This window comes from Penaeus monodon, chromosome 31 (assembly GCF_015228065.2).
Source record: "Penaeus monodon isolate SGIC_2016 chromosome 31, NSTDA_Pmon_1, whole genome shotgun sequence".
In the NCBI taxonomy this organism is placed as follows: Eukaryota; Metazoa; Arthropoda; class Malacostraca; order Decapoda; family Penaeidae; genus Penaeus; species Penaeus monodon.
This window is the reverse complement of record NC_051416.1, coordinates 35,619,194-35,619,588: the sequence shown is the minus strand read 5'-3', so window position 1 is coordinate 35,619,588 and position 395 is coordinate 35,619,194. Positions and strand designations below refer to the sequence as shown.

General features: G+C 35.2%; 1 protein-coding gene across 1 annotated transcript in view; it reads right to left on the bottom strand.

Annotated features, from left to right (window-relative positions):
- Positions 1-395, bottom strand: part of LOC119593195 (translationally-controlled tumor protein homolog) — a 15,632-nt gene that overhangs the window by 3,140 nt on the left and 12,097 nt on the right. The gene's annotated exons all lie outside the window — the stretch shown is intronic.

Here is a 395-nt window from a genome sequence, read left to right as displayed (position 1 = left end):
ATGTAAAATAATTGATATTTTCAAAAATCTGCCATTAGTATGCCCTTCTTACTGAAATACACTTTACAATGGAAACGCAAAAAATTGCCAATTGTGGACAGTACTGGCTGTTTAACCAATATATCATTATCCTCATTTATACTCTTACTTTTTAACAGTAGTTTCATACACGGTATAGACAGACCCCTTTATAAGCTACAGCACATTATACTAGGTCCCTGTAGGAAGTATATAATCTCATTTTTCTGGTTTCATTTCTCTTTTATCCTATGGTACCCTACCACTTGCTGTAATAAGGGCAACTTTGGTACATGAAGAAAAGAAAAGAGAGTTGTGCTTTTTGAAGTCATTGTTTACCCCCGTCACTTCAGCCTGGAAACGCCTGATATTCGTTA